Consider the following 23,340-nt stretch of genomic DNA (forward strand, 5'->3'; position numbering starts at 1 on the left):
CTTGCAATATAAGGTGGAAGTGGGTGGCTGCATTCCTGAATGTGTTATTCTTTGGATAAGGTGCCTAGTAACTATGAACCTGCTATACATTTTCCAGCCATTCCTTATTGCATATCACCAGCACACCATTTTATTAATGTAATATAGGCAATTATTCTTCAAAGGCACCAGGCACTGCATTTGTAGATAAAACACTGAAATACAGAGTTTCTTGCCAGCAGTAATATCTGAATTAATAAGAATTTTCTTTAATGTGGAATTATTCAGATGACCTTTACCTCTGCAGAGCTTGTACATACTGATTAATATTGGTTTATTATAATGACAGCAGTCTGAGTGGTCTTTCATGGTTGAATTGTTCAGAAATGGGTAGTTTTCATATTACTGATTCATACGTTTTGTTTCACTGCTTACCGGAAAAATGTTCAAAATTACAAATTTAAAATACACTCTAACAAGTGATGTATTAGACACGAAATATAACTTGATAAATTAAGAAGTTGTATCAAAGGACACATGCATTTATTCATGGTCCTAAAATTTGTGCAGGGGTCCATTGTTTAAAAACAGCCCAAGCGTACATTTAATCCACCACTGGCCAGATGCATTTTCTATGAATGTGGGTGTCAATGCAGCTTCAGTGAATGTGAGTTTCAAGGGCAGAAAGTCTTCTGCTGCTCATGCTAATTCTGCTTTCATTGTTAGACTGTTTTGTTTTATTAAGCAACTGGCTATCATTGTTTATGCTATAAAATTTGAAATAAAAGTTTTAAATTAAATCTATGTATCTGTAATCATTGTAGACATTGTGATGCCCCTGCACTGGCCCAGAACTCAAGGAGCCTCAATCCTCACCACTGGCAATAGTGGGGGACATACACAATGGGAGGATGACATGTACACACACAGTAAAGCGCAATTTCCCTTAAGAGCACACAGAAACCACAGTCAGTCTGGTGCTGGTTTCTCTCTCTTTATCCAGATCTCCAATAAGACATCCCCATTGACACAGCTATAGGGTTGAGATACAGCTGTGTGGTCAAGCCGAAACCTCCATCACCCTCTCTGTCTAACCAGTGCTTTGTGCCTGCCAAAGTAGCTGGCAGACACATACTTTGAGATATGATTTATACACATACACACACACACACACACACACACACACACACACACACACACACACACACACACACATACACATGCACACCTGGGAAAGGCTGGCACAGGTGTAGTAGGTATGCCCCCTTCTGCCCAGACTATAAGGTAGTTATCACTGCCATCAACCACTCTTTATCATCTACTATAAGGCCCTTAACAAAGGGTGACCAATCTTACTGTGTAATGCTACTATTATCCAAATGGTAGTTGTAACCAAGACTTGCAAGGCTATCTAGGAGTGCCCTGTACAGTGTCAACAAATACTTATGCAAGTACTCTAAGAGCTTAAATATGTCTCCCCAACATCAGCCACAAAGATAGGTTTAAATATATTTAATAACAATACTCAGAAAGCAAACACAGTTGTTTCAGAGTTCAGAATCACAGGAATGGCATGACAATGGCAGGACAATCTCAAATAAATACAGAAAACATCTAAACTAATCTTTACTATATTCCTAGCTATATCTAAAAGATACAATGCCCTAAATAACTTACTTACAGAGCAAGCAAATGCAGTCGAGTGGATGTTCTTCCTAGGACCAAGAAGAAAATACAAAATGCAAAGTCTCTCTCTCATAGAGTTCTTAAATTACTAGCAAACATTACTGCTGGGACAGCTTGGATGACATTGCTTTTTGTCACCTGCCTTCAGTTCCGAGGCTAACAGAAATGTAACAGAATTTACATCTCTGTGTGACAAAATACAGATCTCTCAGATGTTTTCTCAGAACTGGAAGTCGTAAAACAATTAAACACTTTTACATTTTACACCTAGTAATTACTTCTCTCCAAGACAATAGAAAAAAACTTCTAGCTCTAGGCATCCTGTCTTCTTGCTGCATTGAAACTAACTTTTATATCACATTGTAAACACTTAATTTAAACTTATTTTCTTGAAGTTTTGTAAGTTGATCTTCTATGTTCCAGCAGGCTATTCTGTGGTTAAATTCTTGAAGCTCAGTACATAACATACAGTTCTGTATAAATCATATCAATATTCACAAATGGCATAGAATTATTTACAAAATTCCAAATAGTTGGGCTGGCAGTGTCACACCCCCCCCAAAAAAAAGTCAAGCTAGTTTTTTCAAGTAAGCTTTTAGAAATGTTGCTTGAGAGGGTTAAGCCTGTCTGGGAATACCATAACCCATTCCCTGTCTTAAGAGGCCATCTGTGTTGGCATTGCTAACCCCACTGTGGTGCTGCTCTGTCATATCATATGCTTGCAACGGCTCCACCTTAGTAACTTAGCATTTTGCTGGCTGGCTCGATGTAGCTATGTTAAGGGATTGTGGTCTGTAACTACAGTGAAGTTCCTTCATACAGTTAAGGCTGAAGTTTCTGCAATGCCCACACTATGGCTAGGCAGTCCTTCTCTACAGCTGCATAACATTTCTCCCTGGGTTGGAGCCTATGACTGAGATATACCACTGGGTGCTCTTCTCCCTCTGAGGAAACCTAAGTACAGCCCACATGCCATGGTTTGAAGCATTCACCTACACAACATATTCTTTGCTGTAATCTAGACTGTCTAACACAGAGAGTCCTCCCAAAGCTCCTTTAATTTTCTGGAATGCCTGCTCACATGCTGCAGTCCAGACTACCTTATCTGGCCTGTTTTTCCTTGTCAGGTCTGGGAGGGGAGCAGCGATGATACTATAACTGGGGACAAATGTTTTGTAGTACCCCACACTCCCTAAGAATGCCCTCACCTGCTTTTTGGTAACAGGGGCAGGCCATGCCTGAATGGCTTCCACCTTGGCAGGTTCTGGCCTGATCTTACCTCTCCCCACTCTATGTCCCAGGTAGGAGACCTCTTCCATACCCACCTGACATTTGCTGGGTTTAATAGTCAACCCTGCCCTCTGTAGTCTGCCAAGCACCTCCCTGACAGGCTGAAGGTGCTCTTGCCAGGAATGGCTGTAGATGGCAATATCATCTATGTAAGAAAGGACAAAATCTTCTGCTCCTGCTAGGATATGATCTACCAGCCTCTGGAGAATCGCTGGGGCATTTTTCATCCCAAAGGGCATCTTCATGAACTCATACAAGCCAAAAGGAGTCACAAAGGTTGACCTCTCTCTAGCACTGGGAGTCAAGGGCACCTACCAGTAACCCTTGGTAAGATCAATAGTGATAAGATACTTATCACCACCAAGCTGCTCTAGAGCTTCATCTGTCCTAGACATGGGGTAAACATCTGACTCTGTGTGATTGTTTAATTTCCTGTAGTCCACACAGTACCTGGTGCTGCCATCCTTCTTTGGTACCAGCACCACTGGGGAGGGCCAGGGACTGCTGGACTCCTGAATTACCCCCAGTTCCAATGTTTCCTGTATCTCCTCCCTCAGAGTCTACTTGACTCTCTCAGGCACCCAATAAGGGGCCTGCTTAATAGGCCTTTGGGGTCGTGTATCCACATGGTGCTGCACTAGGTGGGTGCACCTAGGTTTCCCAGTGAACATGTCCCCAAACTCCTGTAACTCCTGCTCTGATTTCTCAAACCTGGGTAGGGGATAGCTGCTGGGACATTGCTACCCTTACCACTGAGGAGTCACCAGATTCCCCTCAGACTCCTCCTGCCATCCACTGCAAATACTCAGCACAAGGTCATCCCTATCATGGTAAGGTTTCATCATGTTAACATGGTACAATTTATGCCCCTGCCTCCTGCCTAGGGGTTCTACCATGTAGTTAGCTTCACTGATTTTCCTTACCACCTTGTAGGGTCCCTCCCAAGCTGCCTGCAGCTTGTTGTGACTGACAGGGATGAGAACCATTACCTGATGCCCTAGAGCATACACTCTAGCTTAAGCATTCCTGTCATACCAGACCTTTTTCTGCTGTTGGGCGTCTGCCAGGTTTCCCTGGGCCAAGCCCATGAGTTCCTTGAGCCTTGTTCTGAGGTTTAGGACATATGCCACAACAGACTCCTTGTGGGATTTACACTCACCCTTCCACTCATCTCAAAGCAAATCTAGTGGTCCCCTCACCATATGCTCATACAGCAACTCAAAGGGTGAAAAACATGTGGATTCCTGGGGAACCTCTCTGTAAGCAAACAGATGGGGCAAATATTTGTCCCACTCCCTTTTGAACTGGTCTGCAAAGGCCCATAGCATGGACTTGAGTGTAGTGTTTAACCTCTCAACAAGACCATTAGTCTGGGGATGGTAGGGGTGGTCTTTAGTTGCTTCACCCCACAATGCTTCCACAGACAAGCTAGCAGGTCTGACATGAAATTACCACCTCTGTATCAGTATTTCTTTTGGAAAACCTACCCCGCTGAAAATCTCTAACAAAGCATTTGCCACCTTCTCTGCCTCAGTGGAGGACAGAGACACTGCTTCAGGGTATCTGGTAGCATAATTTACTACCACTAGGATATACTTTTTCCCTGTGGAACATGGAGTACTCAGAGGCCTCACAATATCCATAGCTACCCTCTGCAATGGCTCCTCAATCACAGGCAAAGAAAGGAGCTTTCACCTTGTCTCCTGCCTTGCCTACCTTTTGGCACTCCTCACAGGTCCTGCAGTACCCTGTTAAATCTCTGGAAATCCCAGACCAATGAAAGTTCTGCATAATATGTCTCTTTGTATGTTTTATGCCCATATGTCCTGCAAAGGAATATCATGGGCTATAGTTAGAAGTGCCAGATGGTAGGCTCTGGACACCACCAACTGCTGTATTCTCTTACCCTCTAGCCCTCCCTCAGGGTTCCACTCTCTATACAGTAACCCTTTGTCCCAGTATACAGATTCCCCTTCCCTTGAGAATCAGGTGCCTCACTGGTCTCCCTCAGGCCTTGTAATGTAGGGTCTGAGAGATGAGCCTGACTCAACTCTCTCTCTTCATAACCCTTCCCAGCTCCCCTTCCACAGGAAGATGGCATCCTCTGACAGCAGTGCCTCACTGTCAACCTGGGTACTACTACTCACCTCTGAATTTGCAGTCACTCTGTCCAAGAGAACATCAGTACGCACAACTAGCTGTGGCTCTCCTTCAGTCTCACTGCTACAGGGTAGCTGCCTCCCTGAAGTAACCACCTCACCAGTCCTGGCTGCAAGTGTGCAGTCTGTCTGGGTCTCCCCCAGGCTACCAGACCCACATGCTTGTCTCCAAGCCTGACTTTATGTAACTGCATGCACACACAGTACTGCATTATCAAAATCATTCCCTATCATGACATCTGCAGGGATAGCCTCAAACACACCTACTTGCTGGCTTCCTTTTCCACCCTCCCAGTCAAGGTGAACTCTAGCTGAAGGTATTTGGAATGGGGTCCCCACTAAAAGCTCTGACTGGAGTAGACTGCCCAGGCAAGTAGTGCTCCTCTTTAACCATTGCAGACTTCACAATGGTTAGATCCAGACTGTGTTTCTCTTAGCAATGACCTCTTTCCCATTCACTAAGACAAGATATAACCTCTTGTGGTAGTTTGTTACCCTTGTTGTCTCAAGACAACCTACTGTTGGCATTTTGTCATTCCAACTTACTGGCTCTCTCACCTTGTGTTCCCCACCATGCCTCCATGCACATCTATAAGCTACATGGCACCACTGGTTGCATTTAAAACATTTAACCCTTGGTCCTGGATCTGTACCTGGACTAGTGTCTTCCCCTGCTACTGGTGGACTCTGTTGGTGCAGTATGGGCTGCCCACCATGGGTTCCCTTAGACCCATGAGCATCACTGGGTGTCCCTTTCCTGTGCAGTGATGCCCTGCTTGTTAGGTATAGGTCTCCCTTCTTCCCCAACTCATCTGCAGTAGTGCATTGTCTATCAGCTAACCAGATTCTCATGTCCTCATGCAAAGGGCTGAGTGCTTCTTCCTTCACCAAAAGGTCTGCCAGCCCTTCAAAAGTGGTGACCTGACATCCACTCACACACCTATGAAAATAAGTGCTTAGTTCAGCAACATATTCAGACACACTTTCATTTCCCTTGAGTGTATGCTCACAAAAAGTTTTCCTATAAGCTTCAGGTGTTAACTTAAAATATTCTAAAAGACAGTTCTTTACAACATTATAATTTAAACAATCAGTATCAGACAGTTTCAAAATTACAGTTAAAGCTTTACCATGGAGTAAGGGGGGGTCAGGAACCATACCCAGGGCCCTTGATCAACATTACAGTTTATATACCCTTTCAAAGATATCAATGAAACCATCAAAATTATCACCCTCTGTAAATTGTGGAAAAAATTTACTGACCTTTGTTGCTTCTGGGTTTGGTTACTCCTTGCCCCATTATCTCCATGACTTTGGCGAAGAGTCAGCATCTCATTTCATGTTTCCTCTGCCTCTCCTTGTCCTCATTTTCCAGGCGTCATAGTTTCTCATTTTCCTCAGCCTTCAGACATTGCAGTTTCTCATTTTCCTCAGTCTCTAGATGTGTCAGACTCTCTGCTGCCTCTATTTTTAAACGCTTGGCCTCTATCTCAAGTCTCTTTAACTCCAGATGGATTTTTAAGTCCTCTATGGAAAGATTGTGCTGTCAATTTTCTGAGAGTTGTACATCTCCAAGGCCAGTCAGATTGTCCTCCTGGTTGTTATTCTCTGATGCAGTTGTGACTAAAGCTGAAATTATGTCTGCTTTAGTCAGGTTGTCATGAACCAGTCCTTTAGCCTGGCACATCTCAGCCAAATGGCTCCTTGTCAGCTTGCCATACTCCTCTGCTGACATGTTTGCCTGCTCTCCCTGACTAAGCTAACAAAAAAATAAATAAAACAATTGTGATATGAACTCTGAAAGTTCACTGCATGGCTGATTGAGAGTACAAACAACTTCAGTAACCACTGTACACAGGCTACAGGAATTCAATATCCACACCACTACAAGCCAATTAATATGTGTTGTGGTTAACTCACCACTGTCAGCCAATTAATATGTAATGTGGATATGCCACCATTGCCTACCAATTAATATGTGATGCCCCTGCACTGGCCCAGTACTCAAGGAGCCTCAATCCTCACCACTGGCAATGGTGGAGGACGTACGCAATGGGAGGATGACATGTACAAACACAGGAAAGTGCAATTTCCATTAAGAGCACACAGAGACCACAGTCAGTCTGGGGCTGGTTTCTCCCTCTTTCTGCAAATCCCCAATAAGACTACCCACTGACACAGCTATAGGGTCAAGATCTCAGCTGAGTGGTCAAGCCAAAACCTCCAGCACCCTCTCTGTCCAACCAGTGCTTTGTGTCCCTGCCCAAGTAGCTGACACATGTACACTTTGAGATTTGATTTATATACAAACAGACCAATAACTTGCCTTCTGACAATGTATAAAGAATACACTGGAAATGATGCTGACAGATTTTGTAGTCATTTAGAAGAAAACTCAATTATGGCAATAGAACAAAAGGACAATAAAAGAAAGTCATATGATACAAAGAATCATTTGTCATTAAATAAAGTCATAGTGAAGAACTGTAAAAGGGGAAGAATTTAAGTATGGCATGGATATACTACAACAAAGCATTTGATAGTGTCCCATATTCATGGATAAAAGAGTGCTTAAAAATATATAAGATACACCCTGCACTGATTGACTACATTACAGTGACCATGAAACAGTGGCAGACCACTTTGCAGTTAAACCATGATAAAGGACAAATTACTATTCCAGGGATAAAAATTCAAAGGGAGATATTCCAGGGTGACTCTCTGTCACTGCTGCTATTCTGCCTTGCCCTTAACCCATTAAGCTGTCTACTTAACAACTTAGGCCATGGCTACAATTTGGCTCCTAGAAAACAACAAAGTGTAAAGACTTCTCATCTTCTCTTTGTCGATGATTTAAAACTGTATAGCTCAACAGCCAAGGAACTGAAAGCACAACTGCAAGTTGTCAAAAAATTTTCAGATGGTAAAAGAATGTCATTTGATCTTGATAAATGTACAAAAGTAACTTATAAAGAAGGAAAACTGAGGTACTGAAAAAACGTCAGTTTGGGACAAGAATGTTATATAAGAGAACTTGAGCAAAAAGGGAGTGTATAAATATTTGGGAATTGATGAAGGGTCAACAATAAATCATTAATAAATGCGAATAAAACTTAGTAAAGAATACTTTAGAAAAATGAATTCTGAAAACAGCATTGACATCTAGGACCACAGTCCAAGCTATAGACTAATTTGCTCTTCCCGTCCTAACTTACAGTTTTGGAGTGACTGACTGTCCCCAAAACGTGTTGGATAGATTATACAGGAAAACATGAATGATGTGTCATGCTTAACAAATGATTTATAAAAATCAGTGCATACCAAGATTATATATTTCCTCTTCTGAAGTAGGGATGGGCCTCCTTGAAATTAATTACATGTATAGATCTGCAATCGTGAGACCCCACACATATCTGCTGACCTCACAAGACCCAAATGTAGTGAAGGTTTTGAAATATGAGGAGAATAAATCTAAGATGACTTTCCTGCTTAAGTTAGCCAAAGCATATTGGTGTCAAGCAGGAATGGAATTTAAACCAGAAGTAGATAAAAATCAGGCAACTGAATGTGCCAAAAAACAAAGAAGGAATATAAAGTGAAGAACCAGATGAGAAGGCAAGAAATATGTAAAATGCATAAATATAGATGCAAATATAGAAAACTTCTGGAAGAATCTCATTTTGATCAGGCATGAATGCAAGAATGGTTAAGGATGCGAATTCAAACCAAGAGATGAAAGGTTAGTATTGGCGGCACAATATAGTGGGCTACGTACACGTCAGTTTACAAAATCCATTGAACATGTGGGAGAAACAGACAAATGTAGGTTTTGTAAAACAGAATTGGAAACAGTTGCACACCTTGTTGCTGGCTGCAACATACTAATGGCAGAAGGACTGTATACTGAAAGACATAATAATGTGGCAAGACTGTTGCACTGGGGATTGTGCAAACATTATGGTTTTGAAGTGGCTGAAAAACACTGGAAACAAACCACAAAGCATCATAGAAAAAGATGAAATATATATCATGTGGAATCAGCCATTACCAACACTTCAAAAGATAGATACTAGAAAACTGGATATAGTAGTCCAAGAAAAGAAGACGAGCAGCACTGATCATTCAAATCGCCACACCCAGTGACTACAGTGTCCTGCGTACAGAGAGACACAACGTTATAAAATATCAGGATCTGCAGGCAGAAATGAGAGTAATGTGGAAGAATGATACCCATATAGTTCCAATAGTAGTAGGAGCAGCAGATCTTATAAAAAATAATCTACAATTGTATTTTGGTATGTAACCAATACATGTAACTCTGTACGAATTGCAGAAGGAGTCATTACTGGGCACATTTCACGTGCTGCAAAGAACACTTCTGACTGACATCTAAGACAGAAACAATACTAATTTCATGAACTTTAATCATACTTTGACTTAAGAATGGAGTCCATTCCCATTATGGTATTAGAAACCCACAAGATTTTGAGAAATTAAAAAAAGAGAGATTCCATACTCCTATGTACTTTATTTTATCATATCCCTATAAATATGGGTATTGCTCAATTAATTTGTGGGTGAGTGCATAGTTTCCAGCTATTACTTTTGTTTTATCTTCATTAATTTTTATCCCTAGAAGACTTGAAACTCTCAAAATGTTCCACAACATTGAAATGTTCTTTTCTGTTTTTATTTTATCAGGTATAAAATAATATCATATGCAAATAAAGCCAACTTTTCTTGATTACCATACCAGTGATATCCTTGAATTTCTGATTCCCTTATTTTCCTTTCTAATGGTTCTAAGTAAAATGCAAATAACAAAGAGGAAAGAGGACAGCCCTAACTAGTTCCTCTGCTCAAATAGAATATAACAGAGAGGACCTCCCCAACTTTAATTTTCACCTGAGATCCCTCATATAGCCTTCTAATTAACCTTATAATTTTATCAGGGAATGCAAATGTTTCCATTGCCCTATTCATAAAATTCCAGCACTATGTCAACTGTGTTCTCTATATCAAGACCCATCAACAACAGTAGTATTTTCTTGCATTCTGCTTCCCTCTGGATCATTATTGTTCTATTGATGTTGATAAATGTTTTTTCCCCTTCACAAAACCCCATTGGTCCATATCTATTAATTTTGGCATCACCTTTGCCATTCCTTTAGCCATTATAGACATAAACATTCTATAATCATGGGTTAGAACCAAAATGGGCCTATCTGTACCATCTTTAGGTATTGCAGACACCAAAATTTCCTTCCAGGATGTTGACACTTTTCCTCCTTTTAAAATACTGTTAAACAAAACCTTCCAGATCTTTCCCCCTTTCTCCCTACTAGCTTCCAATTTTCCTCAAGAATATCATCTATTCCTGGAGACTTTCCTCTATATTGGTTATACATCACGTTTTTATCTCATCTCCTCCTGTCTTAACAGTTAGTAATTGAACCTCATCTATTGCTAACCTTGGCATATATAATTCTTCCATAAACATTTCCATTTGCATTTTTTCTAGATGTACGTATTCTTTGCTTTATACAGATTTTCATAAAATTTCTGAAATATTTATAATATTATAATATTATAATACCTCTTCAGGATCTCTGATTATTTTCCCTAATATAGGGAAGTTCTTTATTTCTCTTTAGCAATCTGCACTTCTTCATGGTCTGTGAGATTTCCCTTCTTCTGCAGTATTTTAACCTTTGTCAGTCTCTCCAAATATTTTGTTTTTTTTTTACTTCTTAACCATATCTATTTTCCTTTTCTTTTAAGTTCCACTATAGCAATTTTAGGTGGAATATAAATACATGCCAGTGTAATCCTCTTCCCTTACCAGCATCCTCTTACTGCTACAAATCTACCATTATTATATTTATTTCTCTCTTCTGTCAATATTGGAGATCCTCTTGCAATAAATATAAGTACTCCCTTTTTCCTTTGTCCCAGATATTTTGCAGAATAACCATCCTGAAATCCTTTCTTTATCAAATTCATATGCTCAGTTCTTTCCTAATGTGTCTCCCGTAGCATAGTTATTTGCACTCTGCATTTTTTTAAATTGTTCACTACACTTTCTTTTTATATATATATCGGTGAGAACATTCACATTTAAAGATAGTATGGAAAGTGTTGTCATTATGAAAAGAAGCTATTATTTCCACTTGTTATGTATAATAGTTTTTTAATATCTAGTTTCAGCTTTTGTGTTACATACAGTACATACACTAATGTTTGACAGGTTGAGCTTTCATAAAGTTATTTCTTGTCATATCCATTTGAACCTATGTCACATCTTACATGGCTATTTTTAAATGAAAACCTACAAAGAAAAAAAAAACACTCCCAGAACACCCCAGTACTTATTAACTCAATACAAACACATAAAATATGTGCATTTTCAAATAAAGAAGTTTAATTCCCCCAATAGGAACAATTGTCCCAGCTTGACAGCCACACTTACAGGATTAAATTAACCTATAATGAAGATACAGCCTACACTTATACTTTCACTAAGTGCTGTCTGTTTTGTCTTACCTTTAGTCCTCTACCAAATGAAGAAAACAATTTGAATGCTTTCAGAAAACATTATCTTGTAACCAGTGAAAGAAAGAAGTACTCTGTTTTTATTGCTCTCTTATCAGCTTGTCTCCATAGAAACACAAGAACTAGATACACAGTTGCCTTCCACTACGAGTGTATCATGTTGCACTGTGAACATTTATTTGCTAGAGGAAACCTTTTCATTATATTTAGTGTTCTTTTATTTACTTGCTTCTCCTTAAAACTTGATATTAGATCAAGCCAAAGGCCTTAATCCAATCACTCACCCATGCAAAAGTATGGTCATTGTTACCGTTATTATTTTTTTATACAAACATCTGAGAAGGGTACAGTCAACAATGTAGCTATAATTTATGGGTTTTGGAGATGTCTGTGAATAAAAATGAATGATCCTGCTGAATTCATAGAGTTAAAAATTCATTAGTCTGTTTTTGCAGGACTAGTGTGTATGTGTGTAGTGCAAATTGGAATACTTTACTGTGCCTATATTTATCACAATTAGACCCCTTACATGTAAACAGTTGATAAAGTGACAGTAACTGATGAGTATAGTTATTGGTGGATTATAATAGTTGAAATGTTCCAAAATGGGCACATTTGTCAGAATCGGATAATGCATTTTGATTCACTGCCTATTGGAAAAAATATTCAAAACTACAAATTTAAAACACACTATAACAAATGTTGCTATATTAAACAAGAAATATAATTTAAATCAATCAGGAAGGTGACTACAAAGGAACAAATGCATTTATCCATAGTCCTAAGACTGTGTGTGTGTGTGTGTGTGTGTGTGTGTGTGTGTGTGTGTGTGTGTGTGTGTGTGTGTGTGTGTGTGTGTGTGTGTGTGATGTCCATGGTTTGTAAACAGCCAGCGGCCCAAGGTATATGTAATCTGCCCCTGGGCACCAGTACTGTACAACTTCTCTTGTTTAATTTTGATGGATCTGTAGCCTCTGATAATGATGGAGGGATGAGCTGGCAAAGTCAGGTGTTGCAGAATATGTTTGGGACACAAGGAAAGTCCCCTCCCCAGATCCCCTACTCAGAGTTTAGATGCAGTCTATATGACTGCACATAACCAGAACACACAACCATCTTATATTAAACAGGTTGATGAGGACAATATAAATCAGGTAAGTGTGGCAGCCCCCAGTAAAGAAATGTCAGAATCTGCTTCAAGCACTTGTGGGAAGAGGCAGTCCACATAGGGAGGTTCATAATAGTGCTCATTGGAAGTATGGTTATTACCCTCATCCTGAGGCTGATGTTTCAGTAACTGCCACCAAATGTACGTTCAGCTCCATCATGAAGACACAGCTTAGATCCACTAGAACCATTGCAGAGATTGTGAGGGTGATTCAGGCTGTGCATGCTGACCTGTGGGAGTGTGTGACTTTTACGTATAATTTGTTGGATAGACTGAAGTATACATTGAACTATGCAGTGTCTTATCTGGCTCAGCTGCTAGAGGTGAAGGGCCATCTCCACAGGCAGTCATTTGCTTGTCTCCCCAGATTTTAGGCAACTTGACCATGGACAAGCAAGATACTGTTCTTGTAATGCTAGCACTTCCACAATAGTGGTTATGAATGTGTCTGCCTAGGAGAGGCCTTCCCAATGGTTGTGGTCATGGTCCTGCTGGTCTGGAGGATGATGTAATTCACAGTTAGGTAGCATGCCAACATCTAGCCTAGCTCATGGTACAGCCAGTACAGTTCCTGACAGACCTTGTTCTTGTGGGTGGGGTCATGCTTGAGAAGATGAACCTTCTGTCATGCATGCCCTGGACTTGTCCAGTATGCCAAGTCACAGTGTTGCACCACATGCTGAGGCAGTGTCCTTGCAGACACACACTCACACACTCATAACCCCAAGCACATTCTACACATTCACAGACCCTGGTGCTTCATTATGTAAACCACCAACCACTCAAGCTCTCACACTACACACACAAACACATGTTTCTGTTACTACACCACAGCACTCACATACTTCCTTGTGAAAGACATGCATTTTGTACTACCTTGCCCACCTGAGAAAATGGTAATAACTATACCCTGCCCTTTGTACATTGTTCTAAACAACAAATAAAAAATAAAATAAAAAAACACAAAAAAGCAGAAAACACCAACTGCAGAAGCATAAAATCCAAAAGTGTTTAATTCTCCAGCTCCTCGGCTAACAAGCCTTTCACAGAGTTAGCATCACAGTAGCACAAGCTACATTTTAAATAACAAATATCATATCATCAGTCAATTAAATAAAACAATTAAACATAAATTAGTGATTGACACTTATTACAGAAAAGCCTTCAACTCAAGTTCTTTGTTTAAATCATAAGGCACCAAAGTGCCAAACTTTAAAATACAGACTGCTTCTTTATATAACAGTTTATTTTTAAGTGCAGCATCATCCTTAACCAGAACTTGTTCTAAAATACATACTTTCAAACTCAGACCCCAAATGTACTCCTTGAAAATGTGCTGCTACAGGGCTATCCAAATGTTGATTCTTAATGTCTCTAACATGCTCTTGTACTCTGATTTTAAACATTATTTTGGTTTCTCCTATATAGAAGAAACCACAAGGGCATGAGAGACAATAAACCACTCCCTTAGACACACAGGAAAAAATAGCTCTAGGCTGAAAGAAAATTCCATTTATTTTGTCAAAAGTCCTGACCACATGAGTACAAATAGAGCATTTTCCACAAGGAAATGTACCAGAATTTTGTAAAGGAATAGTTAAAATTTCAGTAGGCATAGAAAACAGATTATGAACAACCATGTCTTTTATATTTTTGGCTCTCTTATAGGAGACAGTAAAGGAGTCTGGTAAATTCTTAACCCCAGACTTCCGCTTTGTACATTGTTACTTGGGTTGCCTATGTTTGAAGCACTGTGTGACCAGCTTTTTCATAGGTAAGCACTGTCAAGTATTTCTGCATGCATCACTTATATTTTAGAGTATATGTACAAATCTTATATTGTTATGCTGTGAGGCTACATGCAACCCACTGTGTCTCTGCTAGTGCTATGGTGAACTTTGTCCACCTTCAGGTGGCATGGTCATCATATACTGCTGTCTCCTTCTTTGACTCATCATCTGTCTCAGCTGTCACTGCCTGTGGTGTTTGAGACTGTGGTCCCTGCAAGAGGCCACCCTGCTGTAACTGTTTGTTCACTATAATTTTATGTAACATTGCACACACAGGTAGTATTTTGGCACATGTGATGAAGTGATACTGCAGGGCAGTACCAGCTGTATCCAGAAAGCAGAAACATGGCTTCAGCAGCCGAAACACATACTCTGTAAAGTTTCTGGTCTGTGATAGAATGGTTATACCCATGGTCAGTTTGGGGAATAAGCTATGGATCCAGAGCATATCCAACATCACCCACAAGATGTCCCTGTGGGAAGTCACCTCTCACAAACCACTGGTAAGGATCACATTTGTGCAATATGTGTAGATGATACCCTGTAAATTATAGACCATTAGCAGTTGATGCAGTGATATCCTTTGTTGTTCACATGCTTCCTTATGAGTTCATCAGGTGGGGTCTTTATTTTGATGTGTGTACAATCTATGGCCCCTAATACCTCAGAGAAATGGGCTACAGCATAGAAGTCCCACAAGGTGTTGACTCTCTCCTCCGTGGTTGTGGGAACCACATACACTCCCACTCATACCAAAGCATAGAATTGAAAATCTGAAATATTTTTGAAGCAGATGCCTGAGATAGCCCCGGTTTGTGCCCAGTAGTTCACTAAAAGGTCATTTTAGCTAAATAAGGCCACACATACCTTAGTATTCACTGAGACTGGTACTCCATGACTCCCACAGGGCCACAAACAAAGCTGACACATATCCAGTTTGTTACATGGTATCCCTGTCAACACATTACTTGTCCACTTATGTCATTATAATGGAGGGAATGAAATGCTAAGCACAGGTGGATGAGCCAGCACCTCCAGGGATAAAGTCACGCACTGTCAGCTGCACTGGCTAATAAAAGAGCCTCTTGCACATATACATTTACAATAGCTTTGGCAGCCACCATTATACACTACTTTACTCTGCATGAAGGTAAACATATGATCTTGTACAAATCTAAAAAGGAAACAGCGTTACTGCATGGAATTTAAATGTTTCTGAATTGCTCCACAATCTTTTTGATTCACTGTCATGTGCAGTGCTTCATTATGCAGTCATTATCATATAACATGACTGACCATGTTATTTCAGCTGGCCATGTTGTGTTGCATGTTCTTCTGAACTGTACAAACCCTGTTCATCACTGCTCATCAACAGAATGCAGCAAAGTTTTCTTAATCCTTGCCCTGTAACATATTCTTACTCCAAATTTGTTATGAAACTGCTAATTCTGCTAATTCAAACCATCTGTATTAAAACTAAGTATACAAAAGGGACATAACTTCCCAGTTCTTCCCAGTATAAACTACAATGATATTAACAGTGTATAATTAAGAAATGCTTCCTATTTTTGCTACACTAAAACATGCATAAATAGAATTATCATACTGTGTCAGTAACCAATTAAAGTAACAAACTGACTTTAGGGAATTAAAATAACAGCAAAGGAATATTATTACAACTTCTCATTACTTGCTTCATCACCTTCATTAAAACAAAGGAGGGAGCAGTCATGAAATTAGCATAACATCACTGCTTGACATCTTTTTTAGTACTCATCCCAAAAAAGAAGAAGGAAACATCTGTTTATAACTTTTCATCTTAACAGTACCATTTTTCAGGCCAGTCACCATTATTTGCACTTAATTTCTTTAGTGCAACATTAACTAAAAATGCATTTTCCTTATATTCTAGCAAAATATATAACGTTTTACAGACCTACACACTTGCAATGACAATGCAATCCTCATTCACAACTTCTAATAATGTTATTATATGTCCCAACTGTATCAAGAAACTTTACTGTAAATTTCCAATCTATTAGATTTGGACACATTAGCACCCTGCCACAAATGTATACTGTAACAAAGGCCTTTGAAGAGCAACTTGTTACTTTGATCTATACATCATCAACAGATATACTCCTTTGTTCTAACTATCCTCCACGCAGTCTTTATTTATCTAACAGTACTGCAAGGAAGGTATGATGACTGTTTCTAAACTAACCACTATCAAGGCTATACCTTGAAGTTCTACCATCATTATTTATACATACACCCCCAGATTTACTAAACTTCTGTGCAGGACTAGCACAGTCCTGCATGGAAGTCCCCGTTTAAGAGCAGGACGGCAGCACAACATGCATATTAATAAGGCGCACTGCCCGAGCTCCTAGGCTTACACAGAGTGTGTATGAGTGCAGGGGGTATGTCTGAGAGCAGAGGTCTCAGAATAAACACGGCCCTGCAATGTAGAACAGGAGAAAGGGGTAAGGAATGAGTGAGACCGCTCATAGGTGTCCGCATATCCCCACCAACAGTCCCCCATGTGTACAACAGCAACAGCACATAAAAATAAAATGAAGAAACCCGTTTGTTTTTGTTAAATATCTGATTAAAGGTAACTGTAGGTGCGCAGATGTGCTCATCACTTAGCTAGGGTTAAAGCAGCTTAAGAGGCTGAAGAGGACAAGGAAGATATATGCAAATGAAGCAGCATAGTAATAGTGTAGTGGGCAAAGCATTCGCCTTACGAGCAGGCATACCCGGTTCGAGTCCCACTGTAGCACATTCCATTTTCCATGGAAAACCACGTTATGACCAATATTTTTGTTGCAAAACCCACTAAATAACAGATATTTATGAACTGGAGTACTGCATGAACTGCACATGTGAAGTGTCACTGTCATAATGAATAAGGCAGTAGTAAGCAGGTTTAAGAACAAATAAGCAGTAGTAAGCATATTTAAGCACTAGTAAGCGGGCTTAAGCCTGTTTGCATGGCTGTAAGCAATGTGCACACAAGTGAAGCAATACTGAAGCTAACTCTCTGTAAGCATCATTAAGTGGAGGTTAGCAGTGCTTACCTCTGCGCAAACTTGTGCAAACCCCCTTACAACTGCTTTAAAGTGCCTTAATCACTCTGTATCCTATGGCCCGTGTTCTGCCCAGCAACAAAATAAACAGCCTCGGACCCAGGACCCTGTATACTACAGTCACAGTAGTTAACCACTAAGCCATTACAGCAGTACATAAGACTGAGGTTTCAACAAACAAATCCTCACCATAGGAAAATCAAACTGAACATGTGAAAGGAATCTACGTACAGTGTGATGTTGTATAACCCACTAGATAGCATAAATATGTGAACTGGAGTACTGCAGTAAGGCCAGATGTGAGGTGTTATTGTAATAAAGTGTTGAAGTCCCCAGGACCCCATACAGTGTACATACACATGAATCATGGATACCAGACATATATATAACATGTAACGAATAATAAATCAATGCCAAAAGGAAAATATAATGCAAATTAAATATGAAGTAATGCTAAGCATTGCACATCTCAACTTAGTTGGTGTAAGCAATGTGTAGGCTGGCTAACTCAATCTGCTCAGTGGTATACCCCTTTAAGCAATGCCAACATTAGGTAAGCAGGTGTGCTCATAGCTTAGCCTTTTCAAAACCATCCAATCACAGAAAAGTGCAGGAAATCAGGCATATTTAAACCCCTCAGGTGCAAATACTTCCCATAACTGGTTGCAGCACCCTACTGTAGGCAGAATGGCTGGAGTTGGGGATGGCATTCAATTTTGAGTGCAGTGCTGGGACATCCAGGAGTCCAGATTCATGGTATAGCTCCTGGTAAAATACCATGAGCAGAGACTACTGCATGGCCAATACCAGGGCTCTCAGTATAAAGTGGAGGCCTGGGACAGTCTCGCCTGTGACCTCACCAGTGCCACTGGTATCCCCCGGACTGGTAAGCAGGTCAGGCATCACCATGCTGACCTGAAGCAGTGGAGGGGTTATCTCTTGGAGCAGTGGATCCAAGAATCAAGGCAGATGGCCAATGCCCCAGCACTGAGTAAGTACTCATTCTACTACATAGATAATGATTGCGTAGCTTGTGTATACTATGGATAGGTAATGGCTAAATATCACTTTATTTCCCTGACAGATGCAGATGAGCGGTCTGCAAACCAGCAAGCCCACACTGCTAGGTTGCATAGGTTGTTCCGTGAGGCAGGTTGGTAATAATCTTGCATGTACTGTCATAACTAATAAATATAACAGTTCTACAAAGTGTTGTACCATTATAAAAATGTATTGTGTATGGGATGTACTGAATAAACTAGACACTATGGCAGGAAGACTGTCATATAGGTTGTGTGTTAATAAAGGTGTAATATCTTGTGAATAAAAGTATAACCCCTGGAGTGCTTGTGTACATTCTGCTTTCACATGTTGTTGTAGTGTTGCATTCTATAAATAGTACTGCTGTATTAAGCAGTGTTACCCACACTGTTGAATGCAGATAAAATGTGTAGTTCAGTATAACAATGTTGGAAGTCCCAAGAGGTCAGACATATTGTACAACTGAGGGAGACTTAGACAGAAAACACTGGAATGCTTCACACCAATTCCCTGATAGTACAATGTACTGTGATGTCAACTGTAATATTTTTATCGCACACAGCAGGGGTTTGAATCCTAGAAGTGGTAGTAAGTTGTATGCATAATCATACCCCACAACTGTATAGAGTTTGTGAGAATGTTCAGATAGAAAGCTGTATGCATAATTAGACCCAACAACTGTACATAATTTGCTAGAATGTTCAGATAGTAAGCTTTAAGTATAATCATAACCATTAACTGTACAAAATGTGGTAGAATGTTCAGGTAGTAAGTTGTATGCATAGTCATACCCCTCAACTGTTCTGATCTGTCCAGCATGTCCAGATAAATGGCCCAAATCTGCTGCCCAGTAACCTGTTCCCCTGACAAATCAGTGTGATGATACAAGAAATGTAGGCAGCTTTTACTGACATATAACTGATAGTCAGACCTGTACATAGTCAGTGAATGTATATGAAAACAAGCCAGTCATTGTAGCATCTCACCTAAAGTGTATGACAGCAATTCTCAAAATATGTCATATGAACACCTGCATCCTGTCAAGCGTTGACCAGAGTGTGTGCAATCATAGATTGTTAGGTATTTTCTAGGGTGGCGAAAGCCAGGGTACCTTTGGCTAGGCTTATATAGGCCCTAGGGCTAATAGCCTAGTACCTACCTATGAACCTATGAACCTATGTGTATAACATCAACATGGACTCTGAGAGTATATGTAGAATTTGTCAGGTAGTGTTAACAATGATTTTCTCAACAGCTATAACAGGTAAGAGGTGTAGACTGTAGGTATAACACAGTTCACTTATATACTTGTTTACAAGCATGGAATCTGGGAGTATGTGTAGAAATTGTCAGGTAGTGTTAACAATGATTTTCTCAACAGCTATAACAGGTAAAAGGTGTAGACTACACTTAAGACTCAGTCCACGTATACACTAATCTACAAACATACCAATGTACAAAGTAAGGCCATTGGGTAGCGTAATAATGCATGTAAGGGACAGATCATTGCAATGTCTAAGAAAGTTGTGAAAACTACATGGATATATTAGTTGTAAACTGACCTCTCTCTCTCTCCCCCACCATATGTGCAACAATAACCTAATTACACACCTCAATGGGTACGTGTACACTCCAAACCTTTGTTGGGACATGTGTCCTATTGGTTTATAAATATTCACATTTGGTTCTATGCATGTGCCATGTTAAAATAATCCCATATTGGTCACCTGTTGCCATCAATGGAACCTGCATGCTGTTTTAATGGCCACTGTTGTCCCATATATACATGTGTTCTGCTCACTCTGCACCTGTTGTAAATCTGGTGTCTTGGGTTAATGGGAATACCTATGCATGCTGTTATAACTAATCCTGAATGCTGTTGACTATTACTAACCAATATCTTTCTTAAAACTGCAACACCATAGCTCGTATGGGAAGGCCTGTCCCAGCGGACCCACCTGTCCCACCTCAGCTGGCCAGGGCACCAGGCACCAGCACATCTGGGCCCCAGCCTGGGACCTCCTGCTCTGTCGGCCCTACACAACCTTCGAGTGGAACCACCACAGGGGATGGGGCTTGGCCACCCCCAGAAGCAGAGGTGGAAAGGTACCTGTCACCTGCCATCAGGTCCAGGCTGTTGTGCGTAGGGAGCTTGCAAGGAGATTCAAGACCAGCTATGCCAGCTTGAGGGCTGCATGGTGCAATTAGAGGGTGACCCTGCACCTCCTACCCAGTCCCCAGTGCAGCCACTTTTGGGGCTGTGAAGGTGCAGTGGTGACTGCCCATGGGTGGGGACCTGTTTCCATTTGGGGGCTCATGGGCTTGCGACTTCCAAACACCCCTCCCCATCCAAGGTGCTTACCCTCCGCATGTGTCATATACTATCCCTGTATGCATCTTATTTGTCTTATCTGTTAACCTACCCAACCTACCTTCCCAAATATACCTACTACCCCCTCCCCAACATCTCACTCTCACCTGAAAAATAGGGGCAATCTGTTCCCACAAAAAAATCTCGCCTCATATATAGCTGTCCATTTCACACACATGTCCACTGGACACATGTAATCCGGTCTAATTGGCATCACAATGAATTATTGTTGTCCTCACACCCACCCAGGGGTTTGAATGTCCAAATCTACCTCCAAATTCAGTGTATATGTACAACTGTTGCTGTAGAAGAAATGGGCAGCTATGGACCTTCCCTACACCCTTCCTGCACATCCCTGGCTATTGTCCCTACTGCCTTTTCCTCTTTGTGCCCCTTTTTTCACCACTTTTCTATCAACCCCTTGTTCTTTTCTTTTAAAGAAATTAGCATGGAGTAAGCGGGAGTAAGCACTTTTAAGCAGCAGTAAGTGGGTAAGCAATGCCTACACACGTTAAGCAATTTAGAAGCTAACTGAGTGTAAGAAACTGTAACCGGATGTTAGCAGTGCTTATCTCCACGCAAACATGTGCAAACCTGCTTACAACTGCTTTAAAGTGCCTTAATCACTCTATCCAATGGCCCATGTTCTGCCCAGCAACAAAATAAGCAGCCTCTGCAAGGTTAAAACCTAAAACCCTGCACACCATAGACAAAGTGATTTACCACTAAGCCACAGCAGATATACATAAATCTGATGTTTTCAGAAACATATCATCCAGCCCAGTCATGCAACAGTACAGAGAATGTATACCAACATCTAGATGTATGTGTGTATGCAAATATATTAATATCCAAACAGATACAACATCTCTCTCTCTCTCTCTCTATATATATATATATATATATATATATCTATATATATATATATATATATATATATATGCCACTCACACACTAACCCTACATGTACTTGGCTGCTACGCAGTGTGGTCTGATGCACCGTCTGTGGTATGGGACATGTGTGTGAATGGCCTAGAAACATGTAAGCCAATACGGTAACATACAGCAGCATGTAACATCAGACAGGATAGGACCAAGGACGATGACAACTACCACAGTCTGTACACAGGCCAAGGTACATATTAACAATACACACACTGTTGACATTCACTTTAAGTACACAGACCTCAGTACTGTACACACAACCACACTATGTCCAGGTTATGTCATCAAATGTAACCTCTACTATACATAAATGTGTAGCAGTCTGATATCTCACTGGCTTGTTATCAGATATGATGACACTAATTATGGTGTACAGCACATATGCACCTCTTAATGCATGATATATGTACAAAGGTTGACTGAGTTGTGACTGGAAGCACATATACAGGGCCACTATTAACAAGTTGCTGTTATAACATCATACATTTACTGTTGTAACAGGGCTTGTTGCAACATATGTCCTATGAGGGACATGAAGTCAGTAACTGTCACAGCTTTCACCATCTACAGACTGCAATCCTCACACTACCTTCTGCAGTTCACAGATACATGTTCTGTGGGTAACACATGACACCAAAAGCACCACACACTGCCCAGTCTGCAGATGACCCTACAGATGGGGAGTCCTCATAAATATACAACTGACATGGCAGGTATTAATACATGTAGGACAGCCATATCCTCACACACCCTATTAAACCAACATTACTCTGAATGCAGTATAGCAGCACTTACAATCTGTAGTCAGGTCAGGCACATCCCCCTCCAGTGTGTTGACCTGTTTGCACAGTGTATGTTATCAGAGGTAAATCCCCAATCCATCTGAGATGCTGTTTGCCAAACAACAGAATGAGTTCCTGCTCACTCTGTAATGTTGACAGATGGTTGTGGCCCTTTTGCTGTGTGCTGGGTGGGACAGGCCTGGATGGCTCCTTGTCACAGTCACCCTCTTCCACACATTTATGTACATCTACCTTTGGCTTATTATAGAGTGTTGTCCTTACATATATGCCTGTATTCCTATACACTGTGTGTGCAAAGCATGAGTGGTGCATACTGAGGAGTGTCTGCTCTAACATCTGCAGCTGCCAGATATGTCTGGTCCACTGGTGTTTGCAGACATGACCTTCATGTGTTTAAGTGTGTGAGCATGCCCAGTATGACCTTTCAGTATGTTGCTGACAGACATTGCCTTCATTTCTCTAAG

The sequence above is a fragment of the Protopterus annectens genome, chromosome 9.part0, assembly GCF_019279795.1.
Source record: "Protopterus annectens isolate FY-2018-M chromosome 9.part0, PAN1.0, whole genome shotgun sequence".
Taxonomy (NCBI): domain Eukaryota; kingdom Metazoa; phylum Chordata; order Ceratodontiformes; family Protopteridae; genus Protopterus; species Protopterus annectens.